At 37.5% G+C, this 14,319-nt stretch overlaps 1 long non-coding RNA gene across 1 annotated transcript; it reads left to right on the plus strand.

The window, feature by feature from the left end:
* Positions 1-8,475: 8,475 nt before the first annotated feature.
* LOC109051721 lies at positions 8,476-9,802 on the plus strand. Its single transcript, XR_006156846.1, has 3 exons — positions 8,476-8,936; positions 9,183-9,226; positions 9,345-9,802. It is a non-coding gene; the product is annotated as an uncharacterized LOC109051721 (long non-coding RNA).
* The last annotated feature ends 4,517 nt before the right edge of the window (positions 9,803-14,319 follow it).

Genomic DNA, 14,319 nt, shown 5'->3' on the forward strand with positions numbered 1-14,319 from the left:
ACATTTTTAAAGGGATAGTTCACCCAAAAATCAAAATTATGTCATTAATGACTCACCCTCATGTCGTTCCAAACCCGTGAGACCTCCGTTCATCTTCGGAACACAGTATAAGATATTTTAGATTTAGTCCGAGAGCTTTCTGTCCCTCCATTGAGAATGTATGTACGGTATACTGTCCACGTCCAGAAAGGTAATAAAAACATCTTCAAAGTAGTCCATGTGACATCAGAGGGTCCGTTAGAATTTTTTGAATCATCGAAAATACATTTTGTTCCAAAAATATCAAAAACTACGACTTTATTCAGCATTGACTTCTCTCCCGGGTCTGTTATGAGTGCGTTCACAGCACATCCGGTTCGCGAACGAATCACTCGATGTAACCGGATCTTCTTGAACCAGTTCACCAAATCGAACTGAATCGTTTGAAACGGTTCGCGTCAACAATAAGCATTAATCCACAAATGACTTAAGCTGTTAACTTTTTTAACATGGCTGACACTCCCTCTGAGTTCAAATAAACCAATATCCCGGAGTAATTCATTTACTCAAACAGTACACTGACTGAACCGAGCCAGATAACGAACAAAACATTGACTCGTTCTCGAGTCAAGAACCGGTTGCATCGGTTTTTCGGATCACTAGTAGTGATGGGAAGTTCTGTTCTTCTCCGCGAACCGGTTCTTTCGGACAGTTTGATTCAATAAACCAGTTGCCGAAAACGGTTCACCAGTTCTTTTGCGCTCGACGTAATGACTTCATTGGCGATGATTGCCCTTGATTCAAGCCTTCGGTTTACCCCGCGCTCATAACATTAGCACAGAATCAGTTCAGAATCAATCATCAAGAGAACCAGTTCGGTTCAGACGCGCTGTGTGTCAGTCTGCTTCACGCATGCGCAGTATCATCAGCTCCTCGGTTCTTGAATCGCACGCGTCCGACAGAAACGGTTCTTGACTCGAGAACGAGTCAATGTTTCGTTCGGTATCTGGCTCGGTTCAGTCAGTGTACTGTTTGAGTAAATGAATTACTCCGGGATATTGGTTTATTTGAACTCAGAGGGAGTGTCAGCCATGTTAAAAAAGTTAACAGCTTAAGTCATTTGTGGATTAATGCTTATTGTTGACGCGAACCGTTTCAAACGATTCAGTTCGATTTGGTGAACTGGTTCAAGAAGATCCGGTTACATCGAGTGATTCGTTCGCGAACCGGATGTGCTGTGAACGCGCTCATAACAGACCCGGGAGATAAGTCAATGCTGAATAAAGTCGTAGTTTTTGATATTTTTGGAACAAAATGTATTTTCGATGATTCAAAAAATTCTAACGGACCCTCTGATGTATAAGTATAACTTTTCATTTTTATTAAAAGTCTTTCAAAATGTAAAAAAGGCTTTGAATATATTTTTGTCATAAAGTGTTTCATGAACGCTGGTGTGTGTTTGCGTGATGAACAGGCTGTTTTCTGAACACCTCAAAGCCACAGAAAACAGGTGAAGGTTCAGGGTCAGAATTTTTTTTTTTTCTATGAAGAACACAGACGTATTCAGGAAACCCACAGTGAGGTGCATAACACTGAGCAATAAGCAGAACATAGTTTGTGAGAAAAAGACAAAGACAAAGACAGGATCATTTTACTGCAGGTATTCAGTAATTCACCTTCAAAATGTTCTAATTAAAGAAGAAAAGACTGAAAATAGCATTTATGATTGACAAATTATTCATGTGTGATATAAAAATTGTACTTTTAAAAAAAACATCAAATTAAATATTGAGTCTTCAAATCAATGACAGAATATCTTCAGGCATCCTGTAAATGTTGAAAAAAATGAAAGCAAAGTTGAAAGTGGATCAATTTTAAATCATAAAACTCTTACATCATGCTTTATGCATTTAATATGTTCAGTTTAACACATTAAGACATCAAAATAATTAATTTCAAACAATAAATCAAACTAGATTTTGCATGACCTAAAGGTAGCGTTTGTTAATGCTGAAAGGTGTTTGTCAGGTTTTGTAGGTTTGCTCAAGATGTGGTCAGTGTGTTTAAAAGAAACTAACGTGCTGCTCTCCATCTTTCATTTTTGTGGTTTTGCTCTTGCTATTTATATCCTTTAAGTCAAACCATTATGCGCTTCAGACACCCGCCGCTGTGATAAAAACAGGAAATGACGGTGGACACAGACTTTCCACTCCATGAAGAGATGCTGTGAATTTGCATGATATTATAAAAAATATTATTTATAATACACTGCAGTTCTTCTTTCAGAAGGTATTATTCTGGTTGTCGGAAATAAACACAGATGCTTCTGTTGCATTTGGAATGACTTTGGTTTTTACAGTATCAAAGGGAAGCAGTAGACTTATTTCAGCTTGTAAGTCCATAAAACTGCAGTTATGAATCAGTGTGTTATAAGATGTTTGCATGGCGTTTGAATGTTAAATGTCCAATCAGCTGGCTGTTTTGACCTTTTTCTCTCCTTGCAGGATTAATTCAGTGTAAATAGGTATTTTAAATCCGCTTTTAGTTATTTGATTAATCTTTTATTAGTCCCATTATTAGAATAGAGTTTGTTTATAACTTCCTGTTCATCAAATGCCAAACTGAAACTTCTGGCTCCATCTGGTGGCAAAAGTGAGCATTGACTTTTTAAATATCTTGGTTTAAAATGAAATGAGCTTGATGCATACCATTATGATAGCTGACAGACTAGGTGAGTTTTAATTAGCATGATTTAAATTATTACATTTAAATATAAACTAGACTATTTTCAAATGAAAGAGTGAATCTGGAGCAATGAGCGTTTTTGTTCTTGAGGATCAAATGTACTCATCATTCATGCAGATGCGAAAGTCAGATATGAAAGCGAGGCAGCTGATTTTCTCTCTTAGTTTGTGTTGTTGGAGTGTCTTCAGTGCTGCTGAAGTTTGATTGGCAGCTGCTGTCCGTGGTGCTGAAGCCACTGCTGCCAGAAGAAAGCTGCTGAAAGAAGCACCAGATGCTCTAAAGATCTGAGGAGTGAGATCAGGTGTGTTTGACCAGAAACAATAGAGAAATAATGCAGATGTTAAGATTAGGACACAATTGCCTTCTTATAACACGGGGGTCTGACCAACCTGGTATCAGTCTTTGTAACTCCAACCTTCTGATGTACCAGTTATGTGAGTTTTGGCATTTATAGATATGCAAATGTATATGAATATGTATTTAACATTTATTTTGTAATAAAAAAATTAGGTAATTCTTGCAGAACTTGAAGGAAAAGATTATGTTTTTTTTGAAAATGTATTTTGTGTATATTGACATTAGCCACTTTCACACATAAAGTAGCTTACTGGTATACGATGTCTCTGTGCCAAAAGCAGCTTCATGAATGTGAATGTTTGACACAAAAGTGAAAATATCAACAAAAGAACTGACCATGTTTAACCCTCCGTGTTAACAAACACAGCACCGGGGGAGACAGCTGTTTAGAGGTCATTTCTGGTTACTGATGTCACAGAATTTACCAGAATTTAGAAATTTATGTGTGAATGGTGCTTTACTGGTAAATTTCATTTCTTGCCACATTTAGTAATGAATAACATGAATCCCACACAAAGAAGTCTTCATCTCCAATTCCAAACATTAATTGTGACAAAAAGCAGAGCAGCTTGCATCACTGGATGTTTTTGTTGTTCAAACAGTTGTCAAATAGACCTATTAAAAGTTTAACTGCTTATGTCTTCACACTCTTTTACAGTTATACCTGAAGGTCCCTGAATTATATTTAAATACAAGTAAATGTTAAAACCTCTTTTACAGTTATTGCTCTCAATAATAATATATTATCACTCTATTCTGGTGAGTTCAGCTGAACATGATCTGTGACTGATCAACACTAGATGCTCTCAATGCTGATACTTTCACACTTCACGAGTTTTATTTGTGTCAGACTGTCTTTGTGGTTTGTGGTTTCCAGCAGGTTTTGTTCTGATGTGTCTCATATGAGCCCCTTTAGAGACCAGATTCACTGAAGGAGAAAAAGAGTCATTCAAACAAAGATAACGTGAAAGTGAAAGTGACGTGACATACAGCAAAATATGGTGACCCATACTCAGAATTTATGCTCTGCATTTAACCCATCCAAAGTGTTCATGAAACACACGTGCGCACACACGCGCGCACACACACACACACACAGTGAGCACACACAGTGAACACACACCCGGAGCAGTGGGCTGCCATTTATGCTGCGGCGCCCGGGGAGCAGTTGGGGGTTCGGTGCCTTGCTCAAGGGCACCTTAGTCGTGGTATTGCTGGCCCGAGACTTAGGGTTACACAACCATAATTTAACCAATAAAACATCAACATCTGATTCTCTGTAATTCTCAATAACAGCAGGTGTTCATCACTAATGCAACATAACTTTGTAAAACACAGCTTTTCAAGTTGAAACAAAGAATATCTTTAAGTTGAGTTTGCTCACATTTTTAAGGCAGCAGGTGAACCTTCATTTTTAAGTTTAACCAACTTGAAATGTTTTACAGTGTATCAGTTTTAGTATAACTTTTCATTTTTATTAAAAGTCTTTCAAAATGTAAAATAGGCTTTGAATAAGTGTAAAGTGTTTCATGAACGCTGGTGTGTGTGTTTGCGTGATGAACAGGCTGTTTTCTGAACACCTCAAAGCCACAGAAAACATTTGAAGGTTCAGGGTCAGAATTTTTTTTCTATGAAGAACACAGACGTATTCAGGAAACCCACAGTGAGGTGCATAACACTGAACAATAAGCAGAACATACTTTGTGAGCAAAAGACAGGATCATTTTACTGCAGGTATTCAGTAATTCACCTTCAATATGTTCTAATTAAAGAAGAAAAGACTGAAAATAGCATTTATGATCCAACCTTAGGGTTAGGAGTCAAACTCTCTAACCACTAGGCCACGACTTCCCCATACTTCCAGATACTGTGGAAAACAGACAGAGAGTTTCATGAATATGCATTTACTTATATGATATTGAATGTTATTATATTTAACTTATTGTAATGAAGTTTAATAATTAAAATGCAAGTGTCATTCGAACGTAAATACAAAAATGATGTGTATTGAGTCTTCAAATGGTCTCCATGTTGATGATTTTTGTATGAATAATAAAAGTAAAATCTTAAAGTGTAACTGATATTTTCACTGTAATATACATCTGTAGGAAGACTATGGGAACTGCTGTTTGCACGTGTGTCCATCAGGTGTCACTGTTCAGAGTCTGTCGCTCTCTCTCTCTCTCTCTCTCTCAGAGGAAGTGGGCAGTTCATTCAGCTGTTCTTGATTAAGATTTTTCCAGGAAACACTCATCTGATCACACATCGAGAGCTTCAGAAGAACTGAAACTACTAACAACAGAGAAGATCACTGAAGAAGAGAGAAGAATGAAGATCATCTGGACTTTCACTCTGCTGATGATTCCTGGTAAGAGTCTGAACTCACAGTAAATCACTCAAAACAGCAGAGACTTTAACTTCAGCTCATGTTGTTGAACCGACATAAAAGAAAAGTTCAAATTTGTTTAAAACTTCATCTGTGTTTAGTCTCATCAGTATATAAAGTGTTTTTAATGTTGGTTTGTTGTAGGTGTGGTGAGCTCCATCAGTGTGACGGGATATTCAGGAGGAGAAGTCAACATCACATGCAGATATAATAGAAAATATAAGAAAAAGTATTTTTGTAGAAGAGATTGGCTCACATGCTTTGAACTCATCAGGACTGAGACTAAAGATAAATGGGTTGATTCTGGAAGATTCTCTCTGTTTGACGACACAACAGCAGCAGTTTTCACTGTGACCTTCAGAGATCTGAGAGAACAGGATTCTGACACGTACTGGTGTGCAGTTGTGAAACCAGGACTTGATCCTAACTCTAAAGTGAATCTGAACGTTGAATCAGGTGAGTAACTGAGACTCTCAAACTCATGATGATCATCAACATCACACACTCAACACTGACTGTAATATATGTGTTCACTGAGTCTAAAATGACAAATTATCTAGATTTGTGTTTAACTGGTGAACAAATCAGTGCTGTGACGGGATATTCAGGAGCACTGTAAAACCCGACAGGTAACTTAACTCAAACTGTTTGAGTAAACAGATTGCCTTGATTTAAACCATGTAAGTTTTAAAACTTTGCAATTAAGTAATTAAGTGATTAACTAAATTAACTAAATGCTGATTGAGCATTAGTGAAAGAATACATTTAATCTCTCAAGATCTGATTAAATAACCCCACAAACAGCATCACCAGCTTCACATTACTGATGACGAATTGAGAATTAAGAGAGATTTAGCTGTCATTGTTTTGGGGCACTACCATGATGGAGATCAGTGTTTGATTTAGTTGAGCTCTTGTACCTTAACAATATAACATTAACTTTTGTTTGGCTGCTACAGCTGAGTGTTTTTGATCACATTCGTTGTGACAAATAAAAAATGACTATGGCAAAATATGTAACAGTTGATTATGCTTTTCTAATAACAATCATCTTTAAACACTAGTTTTCCTAATTATTTCCATTGATTTATGTGTAACAATGCTCTAATAATACATTTGAGTGAAATAATGAACAGGCCGTTATGAAATATTTTCAAGCACATCACTCACTACAAAAAAAAAAAAAAAAAGTGCTGTAAAACACACACATCAAGAATCAGCGTATGAATCTCAACAATGGTGACAATCAACCGAAATAAACAGAACTCTGAACTTCACAATACATGCTACTTAAACTCAGAGCAAAAACAAAAGCAAAAATAAAAGCACATAGTACAGTCGTGGCCAAAAGTTTTGAGAATTACATAAATATTAGTTTTCAAAAAGTTTGCTGCTAAACTGCTTTTAGATCTTTGTTTCAGTTGTTTCTGTGATGTACTGAAATATAATTACAAGCACTTCATACGTTTCAAAGGCTTTTATCGACAATTACATGACATTTATGCAAAGAGTCAGTATTTGCAGTGTTGGCCCTTCTTTTTCAGGACCTCTGCAATTCGACTGGGCATGCTCTCAATCAACTTCTGGGGCCAAATCCTGACTGATAGCAACCCATTCTTTCATAATAACTTCTTGGAGTTTGTCAGAATTAGTGGGCTTTTGTTTGTCCACCCGCCTCTTGAGGATTGACCACAAGTTCTCAATGGGATTAAGATCTGGGGAGTTTCCAGGCCATGGACCCAAAATTTCAACATTCTGGTCCCCGAGCCACTTAGTTATCACTTTTGCCTTATGGCACGGTGCTCCATCGTGCTCGGAAAATGCATTGTTCTTCACCAAACTGTTGTTGGGTTGTTGGAAGAAGTTGCTGTTGGAGGGTGTTTTGGTACCATTCTTTATTCATGGCTGTGTTTTTGGGCAGAATTGTGAGTGAGCCCACTCCCTTGGATGAGAAGCAACCCCAGACATGAATGGTGTCAGGATGCTTTACTGTATGACACAGGACTGATGGTAGTGCTCACCTTTTCTTCTCCGGACAAGCCTTTTTCCAGATGCCCCATCGGAGAATATGACTTTGCCCCAGTCCTCAGCAGTCCATTCACTATACTTCCTGCAGAAGATCAATATTTACGTGCAATCTTAGTAGCAAAAAAGTTGGCTTCTTTGCTGCCCTTCTTGACACCAGGCCATCTTCCAAAAGTCTTCGCCTCACTGTGCGTGCAGATGCGCTCACACCTGCCTGCTGCCATTCCTGAGCAAGCTCTGCACTGGTGGCACTCCGATCCCGCAGCTGAATCCTCTTTAGGAGACGATCCTGGCACTTGCTGGACTTTCTTGGACGCCCTGAAGCCTTCTTTACAAGAATTGAACCTCTTTCCTTGAAGTTCTTGATGAACCTATAAATTGTTGATTTAGGTGCAATCTTAGTAGCCACAATATCCTTGCCTGTGAAGCCATTTTTATGCAACACAATGATGGCTGCACACGTTTCTTTGCAGGTCACCATGGTTAACAATGGAAGAACAATGATTTCAAGCATCACCCTCCTTTTAACATGTCAAGTATGCCATTCTAAACCCAATCAGCCTGACATAATGATCTCCAGCCTTGTGCTCGTCAACATTCTCACCTGAGTTAACAAGATGATTACTGAAATGATCTCAGCAGGTCCTTTAATGACAGCAATGAAATGCAGTGGAAATGTTTTTTTTGGGATTAAGTTAATTTTCATAGCAAAGAAGGACTATGCAATTCATCTGATCACTCTTCATGACATTCTGGAGTATATGCAAATTGCTATTTTAAAAACTTAAGCAGCAACTTTTCCAATTTCCAATATTTATGTAATTCTCAAAACTTTTGGCCACGACTGTATTAAAGAAATAAGTGGACCATTCAGCTGCATAATTTATTCAAGCCGCAATGCATGCTGGAAGTTATGGTTGAGTTGTCCTGTGTCCAGCATACATTGCATCATGAACCTTTTGAGTGTCGAGATTCATGTGCTGATTCTTGATTTCTGTGTGTGTCTAAATTATGCTGTAGTTCTAAAGAATCTATGCACACATTTTTTTTTTTTTTTTTTTCACATTTTAACCTCAGGTCAGAGTCTCTTTAAACAGAGCCGGTTTAGAGTGATTCTGTGCTCAAGAAGTCTGTTTAGGACACATTCAGCTACACATGAACATAACTGAGTATAAGACAAGAACATCATTTACACCGCTTGTGTGAATGTTCAACATAAAACCTGTAACCTGCAAGCCCAGTATCATGCTCTGGTCAGTCCTGTCTCAAACAAGCTGCACCCGTGATCTAATCTGATATTTAGCTCAGAGTGATCAGACTGATTGATCTGATTGTTTATCTCCTGTGTTTTCAGACTCTTCTCCGATCGTCTCTCTGGTTCCGGTTCTTCTGGTTCTGGTTCCTCTGGTTCTGATCATCGTTGGTCTCTTACTACTGTTTCTCTGTAAGAAGCATCAGTCTCAAGGTAGAGCTCCTTCTTAATGTCTTTAGACGCAGAAACTCCATTTATACTGAGTTTTATACTGAGTTTAAAATGCAAAGATTTATCTGTTTGAGTCTGTCGCCACCTGCAGGCTGCAATGAGACATGAGCAAAATAAAGATATTTGATGATGTGTGAAAACATTCCCAGTAGACACCAGAGTTGAAATGTGATATAACGTCATTCATTTAGACTCTTGTTTTGGCAGGCGGTGATTCGTCATCTCAGACTGGAGCAGGAAAACATGAAGCAGTCAGTCCAGTTACTGTTTAAAATAAGATGTTGATTTTTATTCATAATGATAATAAATTCTTATGCCTCCATCATCAAGATATTCAGAGCTGTTAATAATTCTTCTGTCTCTCTTCAGGTTTCTCACACTGGATGTGATTATGAGGAGATTCAAGACACTCACAAACAATTACCCACAAACCCCTCTGATTCATCTAACACTGTTTATGCATCTGCTCAATTACCCACAAACCCCTCTGATTCTTCAGTTTACTCTACAGTTCAGGAAGCCTCTGGTGACTCTCAGATCTTCATCACATCTGGGGCCCGTTGCACAAAAGTAGAATTAAGACATCCAGGATAAATGACTGAGCTGAGCTCAATGAAGCCAAAACAAGTGCATCCAGGCTTAATTGGTTGCACAAAGACCAAGCCAGGATGAGAAGACACGGATTCATCAAGCCAGATGAAACCAATCCTGGATAGGTGCGCGCTCACGGCTCACTCACTAATTCTAATGGAGGCATACAAGGAGTTAAAAGAAATAATTAAGAAGAAAGGCAACACCGCCACAGTGATAAAGCACAGAGAAAAAGCGTGGAAAAGTATTGCGACCGCCTGAATGCGTAAGTAGTGCACAATTACACACTCACCGCTCTGCTGAAACACCACAATTACAATCCAAATAGTTAATTCACATCTCCAAAAACGCAGTTGTACTCTGATTATGAAACAGTTGAATTTTTAATTGAAATGGACTGCAGATATGAGTGAAATTGTGTAAAGTAACTCCATCACACTGTATAATGCTTTGATAAATTATTATCAAAGCTTTACAGTATTACTACGCTCACTAGTACGGATTAATCTTAGCCGTTGTACTCTGCTTCTTATGTTGTCCAGCGATTTTTCTGTGTGTTCTCCTGCTTTTATTAATGTAAAGCTGCGTTGAAACAATTGTGAAAAGCTCTATATAAATAAAATTGAATTGAATAAATAGATGAGCTGATAATAATAACCACTTTTTGCATCATGGCTGTGCCAAGAATATCACTGTGTTTATGAGGTAGTAATGATGAGATTTTGTGTTGACAGGTGAATTCTCTGGTGTGTTGCTGGGAGACAGGGGGTATGGCTGCCAGTCTTTTCTCCTGACACCCTTCACGGACCCCCAGGAAGCACAGCAGGCCTACAACCATGCCAGGACCAGGGCCAGAGTTGAAATGACCTTTGGCCTCCTGAAGGCACGCTTTCACTGCCTTCACAAATTAAGGGTCAGCCCTGCGAGAGCATGTGACATTACTGTGGCTTGTGCTGTCCTCCACAATGTGGCCTGCCTGAGGAAGGAGAGGGACCACAGAGTGCCACCAGCCATGGACTGGGACAATCCGGCAATCTTCCCTGATGACAACAGTCATCGGTCGGCTGCTGAGGGACCAATAAGTGTTGAATTATTTTAGTTAGTATGTGTGCTTTCAATTTTGGTTAAATATGTCCTGTGGTGGCAGAGGAATTTGGGATTTTTTGTGTTCACTTTTTTATTATTATTATTATTTTTATTGATTTGGCCTCTTATGATGATTGTGCTGTATATTGTGTGTAGTACAAGCTTGCAGGGAGGTTACTGCATCCATTCTTTTGTCTGTTCAGTTGATGTGTATGGATTTGTCCTGCATTTATTTCAGTGTGCAGACATGCGGGGAGGTGTTATATACAGACCTTTTGAATGTGTATTTATCCTTTTGTTGTATAATATGCTTTGATTCTGTGTCCTGCAACATGCTTTTTTGATTGTCACCGTCGTTGAGGTTCACAGGTTGATTCTTGATGTTTGCATGTCTAAATGAAACACTCTTTTGAAAGATTTTTGAACAAACAACTTTTAAGAAATTCCACAGATTGTATTTAAAACGCTGGTAATCCTACGCTGAAGAATCATTTGGCCGCAATAATCAACAATGAAAGTTTAACTCAGTGATTCAGGAAAACCAATATTTTTTTCTGTTTTATAACTCCATTACAACAGCCAAACCAAATCTGACTTTAAAATGTTAAGGGTCAAGAGCCCAACTAAAGCAAACACTGACCACTATAATGGTGACATTAAAATAGTGATTTTTGTCTTTGTTGATTCTGCTTGTTAACATCAGGTCTCGTCAATAATGGTCAATCATCACTCAATCACTTAATTATCTCATTAACTTTAACTCTGATTCAGTGTTAATTTAACACTCATATTTTAACACTTTCACACTCTTGAGTGTGGTCTCACATGTACTCCCAGCAGAGTTGATTTCACTCTGGATTTTTTGTTGTGTATAGTGGGCAGTGGAATAACTATTGGTTTCCGTTTGTGGTGACTGCTGACTGACAAAGGAATGAGATTAAATAGATCATGGAAAATTAGCCTGGTCTGGAGCAGGCTAGCTCCACAGAATAAATCTCCATGGTAATTTATACCATAACATCCTAGCCTGCCCCCTATCCAGCTTTAGTGCAAACGGATGACGGATAAATTGAGCCAGGATCACCAAGATAACCTGGCTTGATCCCTTATCCTAGTTTTGTGCAATAGGCACCTGCTGAGGATCTGAATTACGCCGTGGTGAATTTCCAGAAGAAAGCAGACTGTCCTGTCAGAGTCAGTTTGAGGAATAATCAGGATTACAGTGAATACACTGCTGTCAATCATCTCACTGTCTGACGAGACACAGCAGCAATCTCAATGAGCTGAAGACTTGTTTCTGGGTTTAAGCTTCCATTTTTGGTATAAAAGTTGTGTTATTTACGTGGTTCTCTTCTGCTGTACTGTATATTTAAACCCGTCTTGTAAGTCAGACATGAAGGATGTTTAAATGACAGTTCAGTGTTTTTTTTCTGCAAATGACACTCAAATAAATGATCAGAAACCCCTGAGTTTACATTTGAGTATGAATAAGTACTGAGTATTTCAGAACAGAAGTGTGAAATTAAAGCAGAATACGCAGCGGTGCTCAGTTAGTTTGATTAACGTCAAACGACACACCTGGCCACTCGTGGTTCTTGTGAAACATTTTTATTAATGCTCAGTGTTAAAAAGCTCACAAACTTTAGAACCATCAGTCATGTGACTCAACAACATTCAGCTGAATACTTCATCACACGAGTCCTCATCAGAGTTACAGGTCAGTACTGATCAAACACAAACCAGCATCTTTTAGGCTTTTATTTCAAGATGCTCAAATTTGTGGTTTTGTGATGTGTGATAAACATCAGCATCTTTAACAGGAAGGAAAGTATCTGTGAGAGAAAATACACACACTGTAAAACCTGACAAGTCACAGTAACTCAAACCGTTTGAGTAAACAGATTGCCTTTACTTAAACCATGTAAGTTTTAAAACTTTGCAATTATGTAATCAAGTGATTAATTAAGTGCTGATTGAGCTTTAGTGATGAACAGCTGCTGTTAACAAACAAAATCACCAGCTCCACTTATTAATAACCAGACTGACTTTATTTCTGTCAGACATCTACAGAAGATCTTATTGAGAATTAACTAAGGTTTAGATGTTGATTTATTGTTTCATTTGAAGTAACCATGTTAGAGATCAGTGTTTGCTTTAGTTAGGCTCTTCACCCTTGATTTCGGTCTTAGATTATTTATTTTTTTTGGACGTTGTAACCATGTGTTTTCGAAACATGTTTGTTATAACTCAAAAAACCCAGAGAAAGTATGATCAGGTATTGGTTGTTATACAGCATATTAGTGATGATAATCATCAATTATGTAGCTGTTCAGAGTTCAAAATTTTACTAAATAAGTGTTCTATTGTTAGTTCAGTTGATTACAATGAAAGCCATTCAAAAAATCAGTGGTTTTTTTCATAATCAGTTAATATAAAGGACTTTCCAAACAGTTTGGTCTTCTATGGTGTCAATTAGTCACACACAGACATCAATAATTAGAATATGAACCTCAACAATGGTTACAAAAAAAAAAAAAAAAAAAAAAAAAACATGCTGCAATGCATGCTGGGTATTATTGTAGTACAAAACTCATCCATGGCTCCCAGCATGCTCTGCTACATTGTTTTTTTTTTTTTTTGTTTTTTTTTTATGGTAACCATTGTTGATGTTCATATGCTGATTATTGATGTCTGTGTGTGACTAAGCAACACCATAGAAAACCAAACTGTTTGGAAAATTCTTTACATTAATTGATTATCACAGAACCACTGGCTCTTAGAATCACTTTTAGTGTAATCAATCCAACTAATTACACAACACATATTTCATCAGAGATTAGACTCCAAACTGTTCAATAATCAATGATTATCATCACCAATATACAGTATAACAACCAACGTCTAGGTAGGTACAGGTTAGATAAAGAAAAATGCTAACCTGAATGCACTGTAAGTTGTTTTGGATAAAAGCAGCTTCTAAGAAATCAAGTGTCAATAAAACAACTAATGATATTTTCTCTGGGCTTTTGAGTTACAACAAATAGTTACAACAGCCAAAGAAAAAACTAAGACAGAAATCAAGGGTCAAGAGCCCAACTAAAGCAAACACTGATCTCTAACATGGTTACTTTAAATGAAAACATAAATCAACATCTAAACCTTAGTTAATTCTCAATCAGATCTTCTGTAGACGTCTGACAGAAATAAAGTCAGTCTGGTTATTAAGTGGAGCTTGTGATGCTGTTTGTGGGGTTGTTTTAATCAGATCTTGAGAGATTTAATGTATTTTATTTCAGTTTATTTTATCTAAGGCTGTGTCTGAAGTCAGTTGTAGTTCTTGTGTTTCTCTTTTCTTCAGTAATTCTGTTTGTTAACAGCAGCTGTTCATCACTAATTCACAATTATCACTCAATTAATCACTTAATTATTTAATTGCAGTGTATATCTTCTTTCAGTGAACTCAACTGAATTAAGTTCAGAGTACTTACAACTATTAGTTTTAAAACTTAAATAGTTTAAGGCAATCGGTTTCCTCAAACGGTTTGAGTTAACATAACTTGTCAGGTTTTAGTGAGGCTGTGTCTGAAGTCAGTTGTAGTTCCTTTCTCTCTTTTCTTCAGTAATTCTGTTTGTTAACAGCAGGTGTTCATCACTAATGCTCAATTAT

This window comes from Cyprinus carpio, chromosome A1 (genome assembly GCF_018340385.1).
Source record: "Cyprinus carpio isolate SPL01 chromosome A1, ASM1834038v1, whole genome shotgun sequence".
NCBI lineage: Eukaryota > Metazoa > Chordata > Actinopteri > Cypriniformes > Cyprinidae > Cyprinus > Cyprinus carpio.